Raw genomic sequence first — 26865 nt, 5'->3', positions numbered from 1 at the left:
CCTCCCCTTTCATCTGACCCTGGTTTATCAGGTATCTTCAGGACTGGCTACAAAGTCCTCCTAGTAGTGCCTAGTAGGGCTGCTCCTCCCTCGGGGTGGGGGTGGAAGCGGTCAAAGAGCCCACCGTTGATTTCATGTCAGAAATAGTCCCTGTTCCCCTTACTAGGAAACCCACTTGGATACTGAGCTACCATGGGCTACATCTGAGCAGAGGTTCTAGGTTATATCCATACATGGTCCTTGGTTGGAGAAACAGTCTCATAAAACACCCCTGTGCCAAATATATTTGGTCCTTGTGGAGCTCCTGTCTTCTCCAGGTCTTACTATCTCCCAGATTTGTTGCTTTTTAACTTCTTTAGTTCTTTATATATTCTGGATATCAGCCCTCTGTCAGTTAAAGGGTTGATCAAGATCCTTTCCCAGTCTGTAGGCTGTTGTTTTGTTCTGACAACAGTATCTTTTGCTTTACAGAAACGTTTCAGTTTCATGGGGTCTCATTTATTGATTGTTCATCTTAGAGCCTGTGCTGTTGGTGTTCTGTTCAGGAAGTTGTCACCTGTGCCAATGAGTTCCAGGCTCTTCCCCACTTTTTCTTCTGACCGATTTAGTGTGTCTGGTTTTATGTTGAGTTCTTTGATCCACTTGGACTTTAGTTTTGTGCAGGGTGATAAATATGGATCTATTTTCATTTTTCTGCATGTAGACAGCCAGTTGGACCAGCACCATTTGTTGAAGATGCTGTCTTTTTTCCATTGAATGGTTTTGCCTTTTTTGTCAAAAATCAAATATCCATAGTTGTGCGGGTTTATTCTGGTTCTTCTGTCAGGTCCACTGAGCCACTATTTCCCTGGCTTGTCCAATATGCAATGAGCATGACTCCAAAGACTACAATTTGGGGTGTGTGTACACAAAATGAAAACCCACAACTCCAAGTTTCAAAACTTGTTCTTAAGAAGCATGGGACAAGTAGGTCATTTTCATTTCTCATGAGGAAATCACACTATCATTTAATCATCTTCCTTAGCATGACAAGAATTATCAGTTGTAGATCTAAAGTGGTTAGGACTAGAGATAGAACTTTTAGAATACTTTATTTCTTAATGGCTGAGGAAGGTCATTACAATTGTTTTCATCTGCAAGCTTCAACACCTAACAATCTACCATTCTCAAGGATCTTACTTTAAATGGTGTAACATCCTAAAAGTAGCCAATTACTTCAGTATAAGCCATTCAGAGGCCAAAATCTGAAGAATGACCAAAATCAAATCTTTATTTTTTTGTAACTGTATAAATATGATCAAATGTGTCTACCACTAGGTTTTCCAAAAGAAACATGCTATAAATAAGCAAACAACTGCTCACTGTTAAGTATGCATTCCCTATATGTCTCATTGGGCTTCATTATAGACCATCCCCAGTAATAGCTTTTTTAGTTATCAAATGTAGCATGATGTTAAGCCATTACTCTTCTTGCACATATATGTTTTGCTTCTGGCTGATAATGGAGAAAATTGTGCAGCCTTATACTGTTAGGCTAAGTTGCATCCATGCTTTTGAATCAATGTCATCCTCTTTGTTGTCAGACTTCACAGTTTCAACTTTTGGTATACTGGCAGTCTTCAAATATACCACTTCAATATCTTCATCTTAATCTTCTTCCTCACCACAAGAAGATTCTTCCTCTGCTTCCTTCAATCATTTAATAAATTGTTCTGCTTTGACACAATGTTTTTGTCAAGTTCTTTTGAGACATATTTCTTAGAGGCCTTTTTTGACCAGCTGATGATGTTCTCTTCTAAAAGGTCTGCATCACAAATCTCCTTCCAGATACATGAAATCTTGGAGAGCAACTGAGTTTGAGTCATTGCCTCCACACACTCCTGACCATGAAGAGGTACCACTGTGCCTTTTTGTTGTTTTGACAAAAACTTACGAAATGGCACCTGTATTTCTTGATTTACTCTTTTGTCTTCTCATTAACAAGAACTTCAGTCAAAACAAGAGGACCCATGGCTTCTACATCCAGTCTTTCTGCCTCAGCCACAATTTTTTTATCAGATAAATCAAAAATACCTTGTTCTTTCTTTTTCTTAACAAAATCAAACAAGATGTTGACATGCTCTTCTACAGTTCTTTCCAAATCATCATTGAGTGTCAGACCTTTTGCATGGTCACTTATTTCAACCATTCTACACCTATGAGCTCCCTCAGTTGTATCCTCCCCCTGACCATCACCCTCCTCTTCTTCCACAACATGTGGAGGATGACTAATTTCATTTGGTGGTGGTGTCTCATCGCTGAATTCAGAACCATTTTTCTTGTCCTTGCCCTTTCTACTTTTCTTTTTTCCTGTACCACTGACACTATTCTCAGGTGGGTTTTTGAGAATGAATGTACAGAGTTTACAATGTGTGTTAAGCATGTCTCCATACCCACAGGCTTTACAGGAATTGTCTATCATTTGCTTCTTTGAATTGACCTGCAGATCTGTTTCAAGATTCTCACACTCAAGACAGAGAACCATTTTTTTTAATTTTTTTTATTAGTTACACTTTATTGACTTTGTATCCCCCCATAATCTCCTCCATCCTCCCCTCCTGAACCCACTCTCCCTCCCCTTTTTTCACACATGCCCCTCCCCAAGCCACTGATAGGGGAGGTCCTCCTCTCCTTCCTTCTGATCTTAGTCTATCAGATCACATAAGGAGTGGCTGCATTGTTGTCTTCTGTGGTCTAGTAAGGCTGCTCCCCACTCAGGGGGAGGTGATCAGAGAGTAGGCCAATCAGATTATGTCAGAGGCAGTCCCTCTTCCCATTACTATGTAACCAACTTGGACACTAAACTGCCATGGGCTACATCTGTGCAGGGGTTCTAGCTTATCTCCATGCATGGTACTTGGTTGGAGTATGAGTCTCTGGGAAGACCCCTGTGTTCAAATTTCTGGTTCTGTTGCTCTCCTTGTGGAGTTCCTGTCCTCTCCAGATTTTACTATTTCCCACTTCTTACATAAGATTCCATGCACACTGCCCAACAGTTGGCCATGAGTCTCAGCGTCTGCTTTGATAATCTGCAGGGCAGAGCCTTTTAGAGGCCCTCTGTGGCAAATTCCCAGCCTGTTTCCTGTTTTCTTCCTCCTCTGATGTCCTTCCTCTTTGCCTTTCGGGATGAGGATTGAGCATTTTAGTCAGGGTCCTCTGTCTTGATTAGTTTGTTTAGATGTATAGATTTCAGTAGGTTCATCCTATATTACATGTCTATCTGAGTGAGTATATACCAAGTGTGTCTTTCTGCTTCTGGGACAGCTCACTCAGGATGATCCTTTCCAGATCCCACCATTTACCTGCAAATTTCATGATTTCCTTATTTTCCATTGCTGAGTAATATTCCATTGTGTAGATGTACCACAATTTCTGCATCCATTCTTCAGTTGAGGGGTATCTGGGCTGTTTCCAGCTTCTGGCTATTACAAATAAAGCTGCTACAAACATGGTTGAGCAAATGTCCTTATTGTGTACTTGAGTCTGTTTTGGGTATATGCCTAGGAGTGGTATGGCTGGATCTTGAGGAATCACTATTCCTAGTTGTCTGAGAAAGTGCCAGATTGATTTTGAAAGTGGTTGTACAAGTTTACATTCCCACCAGCAATGGAGGAGGGTTCCCCTTTCTCCACAACCTCTCCAGCATGTGTTGTCACTTGAGTTTTTGATCTTGGCCATTCTGATGGGTGTAAGGTGAAATCTCAGTGTCGTTTTGATTTGAATTTTCCTGATGGATAATGAGGTTGAGCATTTCTTTAAGTGTTTCTCTGCCATTCGATATTCCTCTATTGAGAATTCTCTGTTTAGCTCTGTTCCCCATTTTTTAATTGGATTACTTGGTTTGCTGCTTTACAGCTTCTTTAGTTCTTTATATATACTGGATATTAGCCCTCTGTCAGATAAAGGGTTGGTGAAGATTCTTTCCCAATCTGTAGGCAGTTGTTTTGTTTTGATAATGGTGCCCTTTGCTTTACAGAAGCTTTTCAGTTTCAGGAGGTCCCATTTATTGATTGTTGCTCTTAGAGCCTGTGCTGTTGGTGAGAAACATTTTTTTAAGATGTCTTGCAGCTTATTCACCTCATGAGATCCATTGACAATATAACAGTTATTCTGAACATCAAACTGGGTCTGTGCTCCCAACTCACAACCAAAATATTTGGTGGGATACAGTGGAGGCTGAGTAAGCACTTTGTAATGTCAACCATGTTGACTATAACTGTCTTGATTCCATTTCCTTTGCCCTCAACCTTAGCAATCAAACAGGGTATCTTGTAGTGATAGAACTGATCTGACATGTTGTGCTTGACACTGACAGACATTTTGGCTTATTATTGACTTTATCAATAAGATTAAAAGATCTTTGATTGCAACGCTTTGGGATCTTCTGTCTAGAGAAGAAGGGATGATATAAATGACTGCAAGAGTTCTGGGTCCTTGACATGAAAAATTTTCACCACTGAAGCTGTAAGCTTCTTGGTTGTATGCTGTTTCCCCAATACAGATACCAGTGGCTGTGCAACAGCTCTTTGGAATGTTTTCACTCTGACTGCAAGTACACCTGTTTTGAAGGGATGCTTATATACTTATCACACAACTGCAAAAGGGAACATTATCAACCTTTGCACTCTCCCATGTAAATTCATTTCAAACTCATTTGCCACATTTTTATTTTTATTTTCACAGGTTTATAATAAATAACATACATTTGGTTGGAGACCTAGTCCTCTGATTAAGAATGCTTGCTTTGCAATAATAAGGACTAGAGTTTAGGACCCAATGCTCATGTAACAATCTTGGAATCCTTTAAATACGTGTAAAGCCAGCTGTGATGGGCACAAAGCCTAAATGAGTTCTGCAGCTTGTTGGTCTTCATTGAGCCAAGCAAATATGAACCCCAGGTTTGGGAGAAGACCTGCTCTAAAGGCATAAGAAGATAATGATAGAACAGATAGCTATTATCATGTTGTGACTTTGCTTGTGTACCCAGGATCATGGAACAACACTTAAATGAGCGTACACTCACACAAATATACAAATGGCTTTATGAAAGCATATGTTGCTTGAATTTTGTCATATCTTTGGTTTTCTATAAGTAGAAAAATATTGTATGTGTATTTTTACACTGGAGGTAAATATAACTAATTGATGCTACTCTTGTTTGCCTCTACTATATACAAGATAATAGGTGTGTTACTAACCACTCTGATTCAGAAGTTTTAAACATATACCCAGATTCCTTCCCTCTCCCAAGAACACCAATCCAGTCATCTTCCTATGGCTTCCCAATCCACATTGCTACCAACCAAAAGCTGAGGTAGTACCCAATTTATGATGACAGTTTAAGTTCATTTCTCTGATCATTTATTTTCTCGCATGTTTCAGATGCTACTAGGGCCAAGCATGTTATTCAAAGATCACAGTTTTCCAAAAAGTCAAAAGAACATCTAGGAAGAGAGTCCTTAAAAGAAAGAGTAGCAGCTGGTCTGGAGCAGCCAACATCACTCCCCCAAACCAAGATCCAGTATTGCTCTTTTAGTGTGAAGATACAAATCTGGGTTTTTGAACTTTCTTTTCCTGAGTTTTTAGATGGTAACAATCTCTCCATATGATGGATAGATAATCTTTATTGTCAACTTTACAGAACTGTCATGGAAGCCAATCTTGGGGTCTATTGGGAAAAGGTTTTCTATAGCAGGTAAATTGAGGTGAGAGGACCACTCCTGGAAGGAATAGAAATGATACAGAGAGCTGAACACTAGGATTCGCTGCACTTTGCCTCCTGACTTCTCTGTCAGGCAATGACACCAGTGCCTTCCTCTGCATCTTCTCAGCCAGGAGAAAAATCTAGAACTAACCTGAATAAAGATTTCATGCCTTAAGGAGCTGTTTGTCAGGTACTGTGTTCCAAAACTAAAAAAGTAACTAACATATTCCATTTCAAAATCACAAAAAACCTGATGATTTGCAAAATAAACCTCATGGAAATCTGGGCAGGGTTATCTATACTAAGTGCAGAAGCTGATACCTCTGTCTCTTCCCCACACTCTGTGGCACTATATGCATCCATCTTTCCTGAGCACATTGTGGTTTTGCCAGGCCCATGATAGGCATGCATTGTGATTGTGGGTCAATCCCATGCCCACTCTATTCACCATGAAGGCTCACAGTACTTGCACTCTGAAGCCTGCCCCAGCATACACAGGACCCAGGCAGCCAGGATTTGCTGTATCTCTCTCTCTCTCTTCTTTGTTCATATACATACAGGCTGTCCCTGACTTTCAGATTCTCAGCTTCTGAGCAGCCAGCATTTTCATGCATTATACATCGACACTCCATAGTGCCTTTTGTATGCCAACTCCAGACTTTCATACATCAGCCGATCAAGAGCATTCTGCACTAATGTGTGGTGGCACTGTAGGCGCTGCCTGACAGCCAAGAGCTCTGTTTGGGCAGTCATGCCATCTTTGTCTGGAAGAGCAGACTTTATAAAATCATTTGATTTTTTTTTTTTTTTGCTCTTTGCCCTTATTATATTGGCAAACTGAGTAAAAAAATGTACATTTAAAATACTGATAATTGTAGAAAAATCACGTCTCATAAGCTCCATACAATGAAAGAGGCAATCTCTCAGTGTTCCCGTTTGGCATATCTTTAACCCTAACTGTGGTACTTGTAGATTTAAACCCAGTCAACCATGATTCAAGTATAAAGGAAAAAATAATATTAAAGACTGTATAAAATGATGGACAAATTGTTGAGGATTATGTGTAAACTGCATGGAATAATAAAAAATTATAGCCTATATTTAAGCTTTTGAGGAAACTAGGTAGCATATAAGTCTACATTTTTTTATACTTTTCCATTATGAGTCCTTTTATGTATAAGGAAGGCATTTTATGTGAGTTAATGGACACTGGGTAAATACTTTCACTTTTGTGTATATGTCCCACTTCTCTCCCATTTGCTCATAAACTCTCTCATCATCCAGGGTGCTCAGGTATACAGGCTTTTCATCCTCCACCTGACAGCCAGGTAGTCTGGGGTGAGAGATCCAGAATAATTTTCACCTCTAAAACAGTCAAGAAAATTAAGGAAAAGCAAAGATTGCATATACTGAATGGAGCAAACAGACTAACCAGGTTTCTGAAATGGAAAAAGGAGTTCAGACAAGTTCTGTGCGTCTAACTACACATCATATGTCTACATGACATATTGCTTATTCTCATAAAAACTTCTGAGCAATTGACTAGATGAGAAAAATGAACTCATAATTTAGTTTATTTGAGGTGTCACACAAGTGTGTATGCATGCGTGCTCTCTTGTTCTCTATTTTACACACCACACACACACACACACACACACACACAGACGTGCCCGCGCGCACGCATGTGCACACACACACACCGTTAAGCTATAAATGTAAGCTGTGGATCTGAATTTAAAATACAACTTGTTTGAAATGTGTGATACCTTCAGTATGTTCAGTGTTACAGATACTGAGGAGGGTGCTATCAATAATCTACAGATTTCAGTTCTGCTGGCTCATCCTTCAAACCTGCCCTCTAGGATTGAACTTTCTTTTCTAAAAAGCCTTAGTACAATTTCACTTAAATAGTTCATTTCACTAAGCAATACAATGGAATGTATTGACTGTCATCCATGAACAGTATATTTTTAAATAATAGATATTTATAACACTGCTCACTTACAGCCATCAATTATTGAAATTTGTCTTTCTGAAGAATTCATTTACCACAGGACATATAGACTGCTCATTCTGTCCCCTATCTCAGCTGGATGCCTCTCACAGGAAGCAGTAGAGTCCCTCCTCAGTATCAGTGATCTCTTTGTTTCCTGCTGTGGATGCTGCCCTTCATACCTCTTAGCTTCAAGCTCTTCAAGCTCGTGGTCTCATTAGATCTTTTAATCACCCCTGTAGCAGGGCCTAAGAGAATCGCCTTCTATCTGTGTCTTCCAGAGCCAGTGGATACCTAATGAAGGATATAAAAGCCTCTCTTCCTCAAGGGATGGCAGACTTTATGATGCTGTGTATTATCTGTGAGAGCCTGCTGAGTCTGGACAACTGAAACCATTTTTGCTCAGCTTTCTCTTTTCTGCTGTACATTCTCACTCATATAGACCTCTCCTGAACACAAAATGTCTAGGTCTGCTTCATGATATTACTACTGAAAAGAACAGGGTGAGAAATTTAAAGCAGACCTCATTTTTACTTTCTCATAGTTCTGTCACAGGGAATTCTAAAATCAATGCATTAACAGTGCTGTTCCCATCATGGGAGAGAAGCAAATAGGCACTATGCTTACTCTTTCCTAACAACATGATTCTACCACTGAGAGTAGTGATCTCACACTCTTCTTACCTCTAAAGATGCCCTGTCTCAATACTGGTACTCTGTCATCTCAGTTTCAGCAAAGGTTTGGAGACAAACACTCAAACCATGGCACTGTCTTTCCTGTTGTTAGACGATGCTTTAGTTAAAAAAGCCCCACTACTCAAGTACCTGGTACAAATAAATGCCTAAGGGAAGAGGAGATGCCTTAGTAAATAAAAGTGCTTGCTTTTCAAGTAGGATACACTGAGTTCAAATGCTCAGAGCCCAAGTAAAAAAGTGGGCATGGTTATATGAACCTATGACCCCAGTCCTGGTGGAGATCACTGGGTTTTACTGACTAACAACCTAGTACCAGGTTCTGAGAAAGACCTTATTTCACCAGAACACCTGGAGAATGATAGAGTAGGAGAGAGGGCAGCCTCCTCTGGTCTGAGTACATGCATTTATACACAGACGTGCAGACAGCTCTCCTCCACAACACACATGCATAAAACCAAAAAGAGGGTATACAGTGCTTTTCGTCTTGATTTTCTTCTTCCAGAATCAGTGTTCATGACCCAGTTTATTTGTTTGACTACAAGATTCTAGATTGTGAAATATTTTCCTTATAATGTGTTATTTCTTTCTAGTATCTGACTGGAGCTAAAAACTGGGTGTTGAATAAAGTTTTTGCAAGTTCACAAATTTTCCCTGTACACTCCCATTCCACGGCCCTCTCCAATGTCCACACCACTCACTTGTACTCTCAGTCAGGTGAGCATTTGTTGTTTGCAGCACCGTAAACTTTCACCCTCTCTTATATTACCAGCAAAGAAATATTATGATCCTTTGTAAGTTACATATGATTTCAAATCTTATGTTTATTTCTTTCTGTTCAACTTGATTAAGTTTTCGTAGAACAGACATAATAATGTTCTTCTTAAATCCTAATAATTTCTCCAGAGTAGTGCTTGTGGAGCATGTTTTGTGTAAATGAACTGCATGCATTTAGTTGACATGAACTCCATGTGCACTAGCCATGCAGTGAACATTCCATCTACTGGTCTAGCTATGTTACTTTAAAGGATGCAAATGCGAAGTAAAATCTTAAGTACATGATAATTCACTTACCTGAGAACAACACAGGAGGCTTGGTAGAAACCAAATACTGTGGACGAGAAAGGGACTATTCAGTTAGAGGGGTTGGCGAAAGTTGCTGCAGGAATGGTAAGAACTGAGAATGAAGGTCAAAAAGGAAGTACTGCATATTGGAAAGATGCGGTCACAAGTGCAGAGTTACCCCGTTCGGAGAAAAAGAATTGTTCAATAACAGAAAGGATGTGACAAGTTTTTTCAGATATATCAACAGAGAAAATCACAGGGCAGAAAGAATCATTAAGGCCTAAGGATTCAGCTACATCTATGCAAGGAATGTTTGAGACATGGTGAAAAATGGAAATGTGTGACCCACTGTTTAAAATAAAATGTACAAAGTGCATTTAAGAATTACAGCTTGGTATGATGGTACATGCTTGTAATCCAGTTACTTAGGAGGCTGGTATAAGAAGATGGCCTGCCTGTGCTTCACAGCCATATCATGTCTCAAAAGCACAGAAGAAAAGAAGTATTAAGATATAAGCATCACAGACTATCGCTGTTGTCCACAGTTGGCTCCCAGAGATGAAAGGTAAGTACCTACTGCTAAAGACAACATGCACTTCAGACACGGGACTCAGAGACCCCTGAGCTAGAAACCACCTGGAACACTCTTCCTTGAGAACTAGGTTTCATGGTAGCAGGAGGCACTATGCAAGCTTCCAAAGCAACCAGCAGCATTATGCACCTATTATTCCTTTTAACCACAAGTACCATAGTGGCATTATAACCCGAAAGGTGCAAAGGTGCCACATATACCTTGGTGGTGACCAACAGTTCTCTTATCGGACATAAGATCCACTCAACAAGAGGGATATAATGACTGGTACTAGAAAATCTAGCCTCCTACACAGAGCTAGGAATGTGATAAATCTTGGAAATGAACTCACAACAACTACTTTACTAAACCAGAATAATCCTGAAATTCATTAAGATTTGTCCTTATACCCACAGATAAGTATTCACTCAACCCCATCAAAGAAAATATTCTCCTTACAACAGGCAGAAACATAACAGAGAATTTCAATCAATTAAAATGCAGAGTTGGGGAGCCTAGTCTCAAGGGGGACATTTACAAAGCATCTCCTGCACCTAAGGCTCAATGAGCCTTGTGGAAGAAGGGGTGCAATGATTGTAAGAACGAAGGGATCAGGGAGTTTGCTGTGGATTGGTTCTCTTAGGAATATTGGAAGCCATGAAGTCTAACCAATACCACTGTGTAAAAGTGGGCTAAACAATATGAAATGCAAAAATGAATGTGGCAATGACTGCAAGCCTTCATTCATACACAGAGACATATAGACAACTTAAGAATGTGAGAGAGGAAGAAATAGTCTTACCCAGGGGAGAGCACCAGCAGTTACCCAATACCAAATGAAAACATACAAACATCATACAGACTCAGAAGATTATTTTTAGGAATATGTATGTATATACACACATATGTATATATGTAACAACAACTAATGAAAAATGAGTCCATGAATTTTAAAAGAGCAAGAAGGGTTAAGTTGGAGGGTTTAAGGAAAAAATTATAGAATTATATTATAATCCCAAAATTAATAAAATAAAAATCTATATTCACATCATAGAACATAGTGTAAAATATTCTCAGATGTCATACCTTTTAATAAAAAAAAACTGAAATTTTATATTCTCATTGATTGCCATTATAACCCCAAACAAAAGGCAAGACAAAATATCAAGCAAAATATATTGATATTTTACTGACTTGTAGAAACAATACATACATGTTTTCAGTGTGGTTTTAGTTTTTGGATTTCAAAGTAAACATGAAAAAGAAATATAAATATAAACCATGTTCCCTTTGCATGTGAGGCTCCTGAGGATGTGTTCCTCATGGCTGTTTAATATGTCCTTTCCTCAGGCGTATGGATACTTGCTAATCAAGCAGCACTTGTTGGGGCCACTGCTACAACCTATCCCAAAACACCTAGTAAAAGTGTAACCCATACTCTTCCTTCCTCGTAATCCTCTGAGAGACTCAGATGAGGAAAATTCTATTACCTAGTATGACTGTTAATACTATCATTGGCAAAGAAAAAAAAAAGTTGTACTGACAGTAACACTACTATTCAAACACAAAACACGTTAAATATTACTAAGGTGTAAGAAACCTAAAGTGGTCATCTGACTCACAAAAGACCCTGCAGTTATTCTACACATAGTTTAAAGAGTGCTGAACCCCTTCCTTTCCATTATGTTTTCCTTTTACTCAATTTCTAGCGAAGCTACAAGATTTTTCTTTGAGCCAAAATTATTTCATTTGGCATTTAACAAGTACCCCCTGTGTGCCAGGCACATACCTGAATATATTAACACCAGCACTAAATGCAAACCACACTACACTAAAACTTAGCCTTTTGTAACAGTGCTGTCTTTTTACCGTAAGAGCTCCATGTCTGCCAGACTTTTAAATCCAGCGTTTTCAATGACCCAAGCACAGATGCAGCCTAATGCTGCAAAGCTGAACACTCAAAGAAGCCTCACCATATAAAAATGATTGGACTGGAGACCAGAGCTCAAAGGTTAGCTGCCAGGAGGAGACTGAGCTTCCTGCTCAAGAGTGTCTGGCTGTAAGATTGGGTTTTCCACTAAGTGGCCTATTGCTTCCTGTTGTTAGGTGGAACACAAGCCCCTTACTTCCCCAGATTCCTAAGCGGAGAAGAACTGGCTAATGCCACTTCTAAGCATCCTTTTGTTAATTCTCTGCATCTTGTATTCATTAATGTAGAAGGGTCACACTTGAGAGTAATTTGTCTATAAGGGAATTTGAGTATAGTGTTAGTAAACTAGGAATACTAACACGATGTTGACTAGGAATGTGGCTGCAAGCACCTCACTAAAATGTTCCAAGCAAAGCACTAAGCTATCAAAGGGATGTGTCTGTAATTTAATATCATTAAGTACCTTATTTACAAGGCTCACAGATCCTAAACGCTGTAGCTGTTGTATGCATTTGTTTAAAGGGGTCTGAAGATCAAGCCAGTGATTTTCTGAATACATCAAAAGTTTTGCAGCAATTCCAAGCATCTGCTGATTAACCCAGTAGGATATTAATTATGAACACATCTGCCATTCTTACTTTTGTTCTTTTTCTTTAAATAGGAGTGGAGTAATTCAAAGCTGTGTGTGTGATTAGATGTAGCTAAGGGTGCATGATGAGCTGGATTCAGCTACGTTTATGAAACATCAGAAGAAAGGAAAATGTTTACTAGGAAATAACTGTGCTGGAGGCTGGACAAAGTAAGAGAAGGGTTTTTTTTAAAGAATAAATTAAAAATAAATTTCAAAAAAAGCCTAAACTTAAATGAAACAGCATATGGGGAAGATAAATGTGAAAGAAGACATAGCTTCATTGTTTCTCGAGAACAAAAGTATTTATAGTTCCTCTGCCTTATGAGTCAACACTGTGCTGTAAAATATTTGGGGTATTACTCATAATTTTTTAAAAGTCCTTGGATAGAATAATGTTAGCACAAAGGATGAGGGGGAACATATAAGCATTATTCTTGTGACTATGTATAAGGAAAAGAAATCTCTTCAATTTTGCCTTTCATTACAAAAGTGAGTATGTAGTTATAAACAGGTGATAATGTATAAAACTCAAGTCTAAAACTGTCAAAATATGTGCAGTTTGAAATAAGGTATAAGGGTAGGAAAAACCTAATGTATTCCAATACATTTCCCTTAAACATGATTGCTAATGGAAGATTTGTTCTTGGGTACACAGAAATCACAATAAGGCACCCCCTGAAATATCATTTCCAAGATTAGAATTTGAAGGAAACAGATGAATTTTTAAAAAAATGACAATGGTTGAGAAGAAAGCAAACCAAAAATTCTACTTAAATTGCGGCTAAGGGGTTTTAAAGTAGAACTTATTTGGATAAAACAATCCATCATCTACTTTTTCCCTGCTCTTTTCCAATAAGTAGTACTCTAAAATGTGATGCTAAGTTTCCACATGAACATTTAAATTGTAAAAGTGAATTACTGGTTAGTTATTAGTTGATTTAAACCACTGCAAGATGTAGAGAAAAAAAGCACGTGTAGGGGTTTCTAACCCAGGAATACAACTTGAACACCTTTCTCGTGGGTATGATGTCATCATTTCCTACATTACTTTTTGGCTTTGATCAGTGCTGCATACATGAAGTCAGTTATAGCCCAGCATTTCAACATCCACCTTCTCATCCTTGCATAAGGTAATCTGGCCTAGCTCTTGTACTTCTTAAATTTACTCTGAAGGTAAAGTTCATATTACACTGGAGAAATCAGATTTATGGCCTATAAAGCATTAGACAATGTTTGTTCTTAAAATCTCATTAAATGCCCTTCATGGGTTAAAGCTGTGTTAAGAGTGTGTATCACGGATTTACATCAAAACAACTGAAATACATAATTATATAAAATAACTGGTTTCTTGCAAGAGGTTTAGCTGCCACTGGATAATGGTTTTATTCTTAAAAGTCTAAGTGCTGGCTTTTCTAAGTAAAACTGAAGGTGGTAAAGTCCTATTTTAATCTTTCTAGATATTCTTTAAAAATTCAGTAGTAATAAAATCTTCAGGGGAAAGCTTGAGTATTGAGAGATACAGTTCTCAATATTAACATCTTTGTTGTTTGGAGCAACATAATATTTGGTTGAATGAGGTTGTGAAATGCACAGTTGTATGCACACCAGCATAGCTAGCTCTACCTCACAGATGTCAGTAGCAATAGCATCAACCACAACTACCTTCTCTTTCCTGGATACTAAAAGTGAGGAAAATAATGTTTTCAAGCATTAGTTACTTCTCTTCAGGGTATTAAGATCAGAACATGTAGATGACCCCCGTGTTTCTCCTAGCATCCCCACTACCTTTTCCAAAATCCACAGCACAACAATGGCCATTCTCAAACATATATTATGCATTGATAAAGTTATTTATTTTAAAGGGAAATTAGGATGTGTGCTTACTTATTGAACATGATAACCTCAAGATCTCAACCATAAAATTGAGAGAAAAAATGGGAGGGAGAGCAAAGGCACTCAGAACATTAATGGGCATTGTATTAAAAAGTGTTTAATTTTTGGTGGGCTTATGGAATGTGAAACTTACTGGAAGTATATAGATTGGAAGCCTATTAAATTTATAAAGTTACTGAGTTGCCAAAAAAGGAATGACTGACTGAAAAAAAAATCAGGTCTGTTCAATATTTAAAACAAGTCTCTGGCTTCCAGCCTTATAGGAACAGGAAGTGAGCTGAGACAAGATGCTTTAGTTAAAGCAGGAACATTCCTTTACATCCACTTCACATAGGATTACTGAGAACAATAGGTGGAGGAACAGAGCAGAAGCATGACCTAATTAAGGAAACTTCTACCCTGTCCTGGCCCACTCTTTATCCTTTAAGTTTGCTATAAACCGAGGACTATGGTCTATTTCCAGTGCTTTCCCTTTCTAATTAGAGTGCTCCATTGTTTGTTTGGGGTGGAGGGAACATAAACTTTATCTTTCAAGTTTGTAGGATGCTGGAATAAATGAAGACATACTTGGACCTGATTCAGAGGCTTTCTTGAGCCCAGAATTCCCGGACTTACATTCCCAGTCTGGATTCAGTGACTGAACAGAATTTAGTTTTTCCTCCTTTTGGTAAGGATTCAGTTTGTTCTATGAGTAACTGAAAAGAAGTCAGTGGTGATTTTGTCACTGGACTGTGGGTCTCTCACACAACATTCATTATCAAATATCCATATGCTCACTTATACTTCCCAGCATGTGTTATGGTTAGATTAGAGCTTTGTGACTCATTCAAGTCTTACAGGACTATAAGAAAAGGAACATGAATCACCTGTAGACCTGTAGATATAATTTAAAGTAGAGACACATTCCTCAAGCTCTTTTCTTGTTTTTTTTTTGTTTTGTTTTTTGTTTTTGTTTTTTTTTTTGTTTTTTTTTTTTTTTTGGTTTTCTTGGATGACAAGGCCATGCTGAGTATAGCCTATCTATCTTGATTCAGTTTTATAACTAAGATTTCCACCACCATCACAATCAGTTATTGAGTTGGATATGCCATTGCTATTGGTAGCTGGATTGCTGCTTGTGTAGAAGAGGTGTATTTATTGGTTTATATAAAAATAATTGGAGTGTGTCTTTGAAAATCATGAAGAACATGACTCTGGAATAATCAGAATGGACGCTGATGACATTTCTGTCTGTGAAATCTGCTACAAAAGTGTTTATCTTTGAAATTATATCCTGGGGCAACTGACAGGTATCTTTAATTTTCTGCACAGTATTTTGGGGTTTTTATTAACTTATTTATTCACTTCACATCCTGATTATAGCTCCTCCCTCCTCTTTTCCCAGTCCTAACCTCCCCCTTCCCTTCCCTCCCTCCTCCCTTATTCCTCAGAAAAGGGGAGATGCCTTACCAACCCACCCTAGTTCATCAGGACTAAGCTCATCCTCTTCCCCTGAGGCCTGACAAGGCAGCTCCACCAGGGAGGAGTGATCAAAAAGCAGGCAACAAAGTCCATGTCAGCATCAGCCCTAACTCCTCTTGCTAAGGAACCCACATGAACCCTGCCCCTCTGCTACATCTCTGTAGGGCCCCTAGGTCAGGTCTATGCATGAACCTTGGTTGGTGCTTCAGTCTCCATAAGGACATCTGGGCTCTGGTTAGTTGGTTCTATTGGTCTTTTTGCGGAGGTCCTGTCACCTTAGGGTGCTTCCATCCTTCCTTTCTCCACCACCTTTCCACAAGACTCCTTACGCTTTGTCCAATGTTTGGCTGTGAGTGTCAACATCTGTTTCAATCCACTGCTGGGTGGAGCCTCTCAGAGGAAAAACTATACTAGGATTGTTTGTGAGCATAGCAAAATATCATTAACAGTGTTAAGGATTGGGTCTCAGGTTGGGTTGGGTTTCAGGTGGAGAGAGACAGTGGTTAGACATTCCCTTTACCTCTGCTTCATCTTTATCTCTGCACATCTTGTAGGCAGGGTAAATTTTGTGTCAAATATTTTGTGGATAGATTGGTTTTCTCATCTCTCTACTAGGGGTCCTGTCTAGTTAGAAGGTGCCCTCCTCTGTCTCCATTAATCCTGCTACTAGAAGTCTCAGCTAGAGTCACCCCATATCATCCCTGAAGCCTACCCTGTCTTATATCTCCAGGTTGTCATAGAGATGGACCTGCCCATGGTTACTCTTCTCTCTGTTTTCTCACCCCCAGGTCTGGATATCACCCTCCTTTCTCTCTGTCTGCATAGTATTTTGAAGTCAGAAGCTCCTCCTACTTCCACCCAGGCAGATGTATTTCCTGCAACCAATCAATATTATCAGTTCCTCATACATCAGCCCCACTACCCTACTCTTCTGCACTGTGACCTAAATGTTTGCATCTTCTAGGGATTTTCAGATTCTGGTTTGTAGGAGATATACTGGCTAGGTTTTTGTCAACTTGACACAAGCTAGAGTCATCTAAATGAAGACAATCACAACTGAGAAAAAGTCTGCATAAAAACTGTTGTAGTATCAATCTCAGAAAAGACCCCTGTGCCCAGCTATTTTGGTTCTGTTGCTCTCCTTGTGGAGCTCCTGTTCTCTCCAGGTCTTACTATTCCCCCCTTCTTTCCTAAGATTCCCTGCATCTGCCCAAAGTTTATGAGTCTCATTATTTGCTTTTATACAATGCTAGTTAGAGTCTTTCGGAGGCCCTCCATGGCAGTCTCCTGTCCTGTTTCCCATTTTCTCCTTCTTCCAATTTCCTGTCTCTGGCATGAACTCAGTGGCTAGCCCTTTGACCTCCTCTGGATGGGGGAGTAGCCTTGCTAGGCCACAGAAGAGGACAATGAAGCCAGTTCAGATGAGACCAGGTAAGCTAGGGTCAGATGGAAGGGGAAGAGGACCTCCTCTATCTGTGGACTTAGAGAGGGGAATAGGAGGAGATGAGGAAGGGAGGGTGAGATTCAGGGGGGAGGAAGGAGGGAGAATACAGCTGGTATACATGTCAGAGATCCCATTACTAGGGAACCCACTTGTATACTTGAGCTGCCATGGGCTACATCTATGCAGGGATTTTAGGTTATCTCTATTCATGGTCCTTGGTTGGAGTATCAGTCTCAGAAAAGACCCTTGGGCCCAGATTTCTTGGTTCTGTTGTTCTCCCATGTAGAGCACCTGTCCCCTACAGGTCTTTCAATCTCTCCTTCTTTCATAAGATCTCCTGCATATTTATGTCTTGATCTTAATATTTCTGTTGATGTGTGGCATTCATCCTTGCCCCACTTACCCATGGACAGAGCTGGGAGTTACCTTTTGAGTCTCACTACTCCATTCTATAAGCTATGACATTCAGAGTGCTGTGGCCCTGAGGCTACTAGCATCTCAGTTTTAAGACTTGTTTCCATTTCTGTTACCTCAATTCTCAACCAGAATACAATTACTTAGATCTTCACAGATCTTCTGAAATTACCTCCCAACATACCATTCTTTACTCATCTATTATACCTCTACTGAATACTAATTTTAAGTCAATGCACCATTTTTACTTAGATCTATTATCTACTATTGCACATTACCCTAAATTGTTACTGTTTCTCTTTTTATTGTCTTTTTATTTTAAAATTTTATTTTTATTATTAATTACAGTTTATTCACTTTGTATCTTGGCTGTAGTCCTCTCCACCTCATCTCCTCTCACTCCCACCCACCCTCCCTTCTCTCACCTTGCCCCTCCCATAGTCCAATGATAAGGGAGGTCCTCCTCCCCTTTATCTGATCCTAGCCTATCAGGTTTCATCAGGGCTTGTGGCATCATCTTCCTCTGTGGTCTGGTGAGGCTGCATTCCTCAGGTCTGGTAAGGCTGCATTCCCCAGGGAGAAGTGTTTAAAGAGCCAACCACTGAGTTCATGTCAGAGACATCCCCTGCTCCCCTTACTAGGTACCCACTTACAACTGAGCAGCCTCTGGGCTTCATCTGAACAGGGCATCTAGGTCTTTTCCATGCATGGTCTTTGGTTGGAGCATCGGTCCCTGCAGTACCCTCTGGGCCCATGTTTTTGGCTCTGTTGGTCTCCTTGTGGAGCAACTGTCCCCTCCAGGTTTTTCTGTCTCTCCTTTCATCTATAAGATTCCCTGTACTTTGCCCAAAGTTTGGCTATGAGTCTCAGCATACCTTCTATCCTGGTGGGTAGAGTCTTTCAGTGGCTCTCTGTGGTAGGCTCCTGTACTGTTCCCTGTCTTCTCCTATTTCCCCATATCTATCCTGTTTTCCCTTCTGAAAAAGAATTAAGCATCTTCCCTAGGGTCCTCAGTCTTGCTTAGCTTCTTGAGGTATACACATTTTAGTATGATTATCCTAGATTATATGTTTAATAACCACTTATAAGTGAGTATATATGATGTGTGTCTTTCTGCTTCTGGGCTACCTCACTCAAGATGATCTTTTCTGGTTTCATCCATTTGCCTGCAAATTTCATTATTTTCCTGTTTCTAATAGTAAATAGTATTCCATTCTGTAAATATACCACAATTTCCATATCCATTCTTTGGTAGAGGGACATTTAGGTTGTTTCCAGATTCTGGCTACTATCAACAAAGCTCATTATTTTGTTTCTTAAGATCTTTTTCGCTTTAAAGTCATCCTGCCTTTGCTATTTAAGATCCTCTTTCTTTCCTATTTTAATTATACTCTTTAGAAAATTCAGTGTCTCATCAATTCCTGGCTCTTTGAAACTAGCATTTTTGCCAATACCTTTGGCTAAGTATTGTCTCCATTTTCTCACAGACAGTTTTCCTCACCATTTAAAAACCATGTCTGTGATAAACCTTCATCAAAAACTTTTATCTTCTCATTAGTTGGAATTACTTTTTTTTTTGCTTTGCAATAATTAAATATCTTCTTTTATTATGCTGTTGATTATCTACCTCACTGCAAGTTTGTAGGTTATTAGGCGAAAAAGGCTGAAATAAAATAAAAATTAAATCCATGGAATGAATTGTTATATAGGAGTGGCCTAATCAGTCTGTTATGTAAGGTGCCATTGGGCTTCCAGCTCCTTGTCCATTCTTGTTTATCTCCCTTCACTGTAAGGGTCCTACTCTTTTAGCATCACCATAATCCACATGACTTTAAGACCTAATACCCCTGCTGGTCTATGCCACAGCACCATGTAAGACCTCATCATAAGCAAGTGTTACCTGGAGTCCTCTCTAATTAGAGTCTGAATGTCCGTGCTCCAATGCTTCCCGTCATTGATTGCTCAGTTCCTGTGCCATTATAAGACTGCACTGCATCAACTCAATTCAGCCAAAGCAGGAACACCACACAAAATGTATCTACATGAATATTTTATCCAATTGATTTAAGCAAGAGTCCAGAAAGACTCCAATACCCATCTTGGTTTCTGCATATAAGACAAATTTTATAAAGACAAGCACATACCATTTATATCAATGAAGATATAAAATCAATTCTTAAGGTGGATAAGTCATTCTGTAGATTTCTTACTATCCAGCATCAAACCATGGAATATTGACTCTCCAAATGTGTCAGTGACTTTCAGTTTACTTATGCCTTCATATGCATCCCAGATTCTCTAGTGGAAATGAATGATACTGTTGTACCCATGAAAGCAGCTCTCATAGTCTAGAGTTTTGAATATTCAATATATCTCCTCTATGAATTATCTACTAAATATTTATTTTAAAGCAACTGAAATTTTATATGTTTTTATACACACATCATAGTAAAATACTTGGTTAAGTACACATCATGCTCTTAAATCCAAGAGCTTGGAATAGTACTTTCAGCACATCTCATGAAACTGTCTTTTTGTCTCTGATCCTAAGGGTTTCCCAGGACAAAGCCCTGGGTTGTGGACAGGGACTATAGTCCCCTTTGCAACAATTGACAACTTCATTTCTTTGCAAATTCCAAATTTGGGCCTATTTTCTTTGCACTTCCATAAATTATAAAACCAAATATCTCTTTTTAATAACTCCAGGATTTAACTTATTTTCCCAAACAATTTCAGTTTCTGGATCTTAAGACTTAAGATTGAGGATTCTAAGCAGCCAGCTACTCTCTGTGATCTTCTGCATTTTCTGCTGGATGGGGATCTGTTTTTCCCCCTTGTAGTTTTCATCCCAACTCAATCACAAAATCAAAGAGAAGTTGTCATGGAGCAAGAGGCATTTTAAACCTCAGATTCTTCTCCTAGTTGAACCATTCCATTTATACATCTTGGCAGTAGTCATTAGCAGCGAGAATCCTAAGGAGACAACAAAAGAAAATGTGCAAGCCTTTTTTCAAGAGCTTCTGAAGTGTTGAAAAGTGTTTCTATTTAAAAACTCCTGACAATGATTGGCAGGATCTGAGAAAACCTCACAAGATGAGCCCCACCCTCTAAAAATCAGTGCCAGGGTGACAGTGAACACCTAATTCATTCTACCAAAACTGAGGGGCTACATGCTAGTTGCTGTTTTGTGGGCGCCCTCAAAGGCCACAAGATGAAAGTGACTGAAGCACAAGTCAGTGCCAAGTGCCTGTAAGGGCTCAAATTTCCACAAAAGAGAGAAGTCCAATATCACATATTCACCTGACACAATGCAATGAGGGGAAACTTGAGTGAATGATTGAATGACTGCTAACAAGCTCTTTAGGCCAGTGTCTTCCTACAGTTCTTGACACTTTTTTTTTTTAAATTAAACAGGCCTAATTTAAATTTTAGGAGACAACATAAAGGGAATGGGGAGCAGAGGTGTATATATCCATCCAATTTACTGCAGGCAGAAAATACAAAAAGAAATGGAAATTACAGTCAATTCAGAATAGACATAATGAAGCCAATTTACATTTGATGTAATAGATGTTTAGAATATTAATGATATACATAGCAAAACCAGGGCTACTGACAATAAGATTAAATAACACCTTTGAATTTTCTTTGTTTTATACAAGTATCCACTAAATTACAAATATAAATAACCTTGAAAAATTAATCAAAAATTTTACAATCAGAGTAATTGCAAGTTAGGCCTTAGACAAATGTGGTTAGGCTTTTCTGAGTAGGTAATCTGTAACTGGGTCTCTAAGAAATTACCAGCAAAGTTAGTTCTGAGAAGCGAAAGTTGGTGGTCATTATCATCATAGCACAAAAAGGGAAGCAAAAACAGGTCTATGACATTTATCTTCATCAAAAGCATCACATGAATGCATGAATCATTTGTCTTTACCCATCTTTATGTAGTAATCAAGGAAGATGCCTTTCTGAGTCATTTGGTTTGTCAACCAGGCAAATGTACATTTAATCCAAATGAAGAAACTACTTAGAAAATAGACAGTCCAAGAAGATGAAAAACTCACACATGCTCAAGCAGCTAGATTTCAAATGCTACATTATAAATTACATGCCTAATCAAAGAGAAAAGAACCATCTTTCACAAGAACGGTTATATTTATGTACCAGGTTAGAGTTGAGATACCACAAAGGTTCAAAAAATGCTTTGTAAAGACATTAAATGGTAGAATATACATTGCACTTTGAATCTCTTTTTTTAAAAAATTCAAACAAGAATCTAACAAAGACTGATATGTGCTAGACACTGCCATTGTGCAAAAATGAGGTCACAAGTTAAAAGCACCTAATAATTAAATCATGTGTATGAGCACGTTGAGCATCTTGGACTCATCACACAGTGAGAATGATGAAACCACCTTCTGCTGAAGTTGCATAACTCTTTTATCCATTGTCTCACAGCAGACGATATTTGTTTTTCTGTCTCATAGTTTTTCCTTGCTAAGCCGACTCACAGGCCAGATCCCCCTCCTCTGTAGCTCTGCATGGGTTCTCTGACTGGTGTCTTTTTGTAATTCTCTTCAGCAATTTAAATATGGCTTATTCTCTCGGGGTCAAAGAGACCTTCCCCTTACTGAATCACTTGGATAAAAAAATAGTTGTATTAACAGGAGGAATCAAGGAATATTACTGCTTTGGATTGATAGTAGATTTCTAATTCATAAACACTATGCTTTAGCTGCAGTTCATATTATAATCCATGAGGTATGTAGCAAATTCTTCATAACTTTAGGAGAACTTTAAAAATGCTTCACTGATGTCACTTCAAAAACAAATTACACAAATGAATTACAATATAATTCTCACGATAGTCTGACATTTCTCAAAAGCAAAGCTGCTTTTACTGAACTGGCTAACAAAAATAACCACATCTTCTTATTTAACAAATAGAATGCCTGAAATAAAATATGCTGTGTGCACTCGTGAGTGTGTGTGTGCGCATATGTGTGTACACACGAGTATGTTCCAATTGTTCTGCATAATGACCTCAGGAGATGGCCATTTACACTGGAAGAGATATATATTTACCTTCAAGTAGATCACTAACTACTTTCATAGAGTGGTGTCATATCCCTCTCCACTGACTTGTATGAAATCTTCTTGGGGAGTATTTGAACTTTTAATAATATTGACTACTTGAATTTTCCTTTTCAATTTCTATTCGATTTATTTACATTTCTGTGTCTATCTGCACTGCATATGTGTGTGCAGAGGCAAGAATAGAGTGTGGAATCTAAAGGAGCTGAAGTTTCGGGTGTCTGTGGGATGCCTGGCTTGCTACATGAATGCTGGGATGAAGATTCTTATCCTATTGTTTGTGTGGCAAGTGATTTTAATGACTATGCTCCCTTTTCAGCCCAGCATTTTTCTTTTTAATTAAAAATCACAAATGCATAAAATAAAGTGTGCATTTTTAGGTTTGTTGTGTTCAAGTAGTATTAACTTCTGTGCTCTCAGCTACAAAACCTGGACAATGATGTCTCCAGCAGAACTAGAAAGCAGTAGTAGAAAATATGATACTAATTTTCAAAAAATATTAACGCCTTTGATTTCATGGGCTTTTAATTCACTGGACATGGAGAGAAAATATAAAAGAAAATCATAACAAGAGCATGCATTCTAGCAAATGCAGATTATTTTCATTATATTTGGTGCTATTATTTGCAAGGCATATGTATCTGAGCAGCATACAGTCAGTGGTTTCTCTGTATTTTTGAAAATTTTCTGTGTATTGGTATGTTGTATGCATGCATATCTGTGCACCACGTGCATGCCTGGTGCCCACTGAGAACAGAAGAAGGTATTGGAACTCTTTGAATTGGAGCTACATGAAGTTGTGAATCACAGTGTGGGTCTGGGAATCAAAACCTGGTCTGATGCAAGTGGAGAGATCTTACCTGCAAATCCACCCAGAAAGATGACTCCTATAAGTCAGTGATTCATGCTGTATATTTCCTGTAGAGATATGCATTCCCTGAGAGACTGTTGCCAGTTCAAATTCTCAAGCCCTCAAAGAGGCCCAGACTATCAGAATGAACTGCAAATTTTTAACATGAAGTCATTGTCCTGGTGACTATAGTTCTTCTTAGGTTTGAGAATAGAACACATGTCATCATTTTTAGGAAGCAAAGAGTTGCAAAGTAGATAGGACACTTGTCTACTTTATCATTTGAAAACAAACTAAAACATTACTTAAAATTTCACAGATTTGCAATTTGCAGAACTCTTTCAAATGTGTTCAGTTCATCTGACCTTCCAACATCACTGAGAGATGGATGGAAACTTTCATTTTCAAGACTGGGTTTCTGGGAGACCACAATCAACATCCTTTGGACACCCTCCTGGTTGCCGTGTCTAGTGGTGCTCCCTCTCACTGCCCAGTGGAGGAGATACATTCTGGTACTGTGGGGTAAGTGTGGCTCCATTGTGACTACTCGTCAATTGTCTGGCTCACCCAGGTCAGAATCAGCCAGCACAGCATAGACAGTTTGTCCAGCGGAGCTGAGCTAGCTAGGCTTGGGACCCAGGATCCATTCCCCATCATCTAAGAGAAGCCTGTGGGACACTGAAGCAGCTCTAGGTAAAGAGATCTGTCTGCCAGTGTCCCAGAAGCCTGACTCATAGAGGCCAGAATCAACAATCCCAGCACAGTCAGAGAACCCAGTGGAGCAGAACTAGGCACCTGACCCAAGTTCCATTGTCATCCCCCCCAAGGAGGCCTATGAGGCGCTGGAGAAGCTCTAGGCTCAGAGATCTTCCTGCCTGCTCCCCAGCAGCTTAGCCTACCTGGGCCGGAAAATACAAGGCCAGCACAGCCAGTGAAGCTAGCAGAGCTGAGCCAGGCGTAGGACCCAAATCCTAACCTCCTTTATCTTAAGGAAGCCTGTGGGACAACTGGAGCAGCTCTAGCTCTGGATCTAGATTTTTCTGCCTGTGCCCCAGCTACCTGGGTCACAAACATTGAGCCAGCAGAGACAGTGAATCCAGGAAAGATTTCTCAAGATTCCAGAGACAAGTAAATCCACTCTGTAGTACAGGCTTCAAGAAAATCAGTCAAGGCTACAAACAAGCAGATGGATGGAGGCCAGCGTAAGAATACAGACAACAAAAACCAGGACATCATGGCTTCACCAGAATCTCTAAAAAAAAAAAATTAGTGGATCAGTGGATATTCTATTGCAGCTGAAACACAGGAAAATGATCTTAAATTATGCAGTTATTCGAGGTACATGAAGAGGAAATGAACAAACAAACAAACAAACAAAAAATAGAGGCCATCACAGAAAGCCAGGAATCCACATTCAAATAGATGAAGAAAATTAATAAAATAATTCAAGACAAGGAAACAGAATTAGAATCAATAAAGAAAATAAAAACAAACAAAGAAAACCCTGGAGTTGGAGAGCTTAGAGATGAGGAAACTCAAAGGTAAGCATCACCAACAGAATCCAAGAGATGGAAGAGAGAATCTCAAGCACTGAAGATACAATTGCAGACATTGATACATCTCTCAAATTAAAAATAAAATTTGAAAAGTTACAAACATAAAACATCCAAGATCAAGGACACCATGAAAAGACGAAACCTAAGAATAATAGGAATAGGTATTCTATTCCTATTATGAAAAAGAAGATTCCAGGCTCCAAGGCCCAGAAAATATTTTCAAGAAAAGCATAGAAGAAAATTTCCCCAACCTTAAGAAAAAGATGCCCACAAACATACCAGAGGTCTACATAACACCAAATAAACTAGACCAGAAAAGAAACTCCTGCTGCCACATCATAATCAAACACTGAATCTACAGAACAACAACAAAAAAATATTAAAAGCATCAAGGCGAAAAGGCCAGACTTCTCAACAGAAAGAATGAAAGTCAGAAGGGCTTGGGTGTATATCATGCAGAAGCTTAGAGATCACAGATGCTAATCTAGACTACTATATCCAGCAAAAATTTCAATCAACATAGATGGAGAAAACAAAATATTTCATGACATAACTCAATTTAAACAATAAATACTCATCAATCCAGCTTTACAGAAGATACCAGAAGGAAAACTTCAACCCAATGAGGTCAACTACACAAAGAAAACACAAGATAAAAACACCATCACAGCAGAAAAGTAAAAGAAAACTAATGTAAAATCACTTCCAACTCCACAAGAAAAGGAACTAATAATCATTGGTCACTAATATCTATTAACATCAGTGGTATCAACTCTCCAATAAAAGGACACAGACTAACAGACTGGTTGTGGAAACAGGATCCAACATTCAGGAAACACACCTCTGAAGCAAAGATAGACTCTGCCTCAGAGTCAAGAGATTGGAAAAGGTTTTCCATGCAAACAGACACACGAAGCAAACTGGAGTAGCCATCTTAATATCTAATAAAATAGACTTTCAACCAAAATTAATCAAAAAAGATAAGAAAAGGACAGTTCATTCTCGTCAAAGATCCTGAACATCTATGCACCGTACACAGGGGCATCTACACTTGACATAGAAACATTATTAAAGCTTAAATCACACATTGATCCCAACACTTTAATACTGAGAGACTTCAACACCCCACTCTCGCCAAGGAACAGATCATTAAGACAGAAGCTAAACAGAAAAATAATGACACTTACAGAGGTCTGAAAATCAAATGGATCTAATAGATGTATGTTTACAGGACCTTTTGCTTAAACACAAAAACATGTACATTCTTCTCAGCCTCAACATTTACAAGAATATTGAAATAATCCCTTATATCATATCAAACTACCAAGCAAACACAAACCTGATGAAGATCCCAGCTAGTTTACTGGGAAGACTGTTCTTCACCTCCTTCCAAACGTTGGGTTTTGATCATTCACTTTGTTCTAAAACAAATTTTGTCATGACCCAATCACTTCTAAGATATTTTTTTAATTTTTTATAGTTTTATTTATTTATTTACTTATTTATTACAATTTATCCACTTTGT

The 26865-nt window shown here is 38.8% G+C and overlaps 1 pseudogene; it reads right to left on the bottom strand.

Annotated features, from left to right (window-relative positions):
- Positions 1-1521: 1521 nt before the first annotated feature.
- Positions 1522-4358, bottom strand: LOC110540183 (eukaryotic translation initiation factor 5-like; annotated as a pseudogene).
- Positions 4359-26865: the final 22507 nt, after the last annotated feature.

The sequence above is a fragment of the Meriones unguiculatus genome, chromosome 5 (assembly GCF_030254825.1).
Source record: "Meriones unguiculatus strain TT.TT164.6M chromosome 5, Bangor_MerUng_6.1, whole genome shotgun sequence".
NCBI lineage: Eukaryota > Metazoa > Chordata > Mammalia > Rodentia > Muridae > Meriones > Meriones unguiculatus.
Note: the sequence above shows the minus strand (reverse complement) of the source record. Positions and strands in the feature narration are given on the sequence as shown.